Here is a 533-nt window from a genome sequence, read left to right as displayed (position 1 = left end):
TCAATGTATCTCTATAAATACAGCAATGTGCTTGAAATCTGTACAAAAGGGCTGAAAGAGTCAAATTCCTCCATTTTCTAGGCGTCTGTAAAAAAAGATTTGCAATGGAGCAGAGGTGTGTTCAGTTATGTGTTTTCAAACGAGTGGAAAAAAATATTACAACATCACTGTACATTGTGTCTCATGTACATCTTTCATTCATGTCCATTGTGTTCAAAGGTTTTTTTTCTAGTCAAAATGGCTACACAGCTTGTGATTGGAAGGTCAGTCAGTGTCATAAAGCTGGAAGGTTGCACCAAAAAGTCTCTGATTTGGCATCCCTCAAAATTGACTGAATCTGTCCCGATTTAAAGTGAAATACCACTTTGGTTCCTCCTTGAAAACTCTGATTCATCCAAGGCGAAACCATTGTCAAGAAATGAGAAAGGATGGTCAAGGTTCTTGAGACGGGGAATGATTGAAAAAATAAGAATCATGGAGAGTTCAACAACCTCCTGATAATCCAGACTCGGAACTTGGAACTTGGAACTTGG

This window comes from Argentina silus (genome assembly GCF_951799395.1).
Source record: "Argentina silus genome assembly, chromosome: 10".
NCBI classification, from domain to species: domain Eukaryota; kingdom Metazoa; phylum Chordata; class Actinopteri; order Argentiniformes; family Argentinidae; genus Argentina; species Argentina silus.
Note: the sequence above shows the minus strand (reverse complement) of the source record.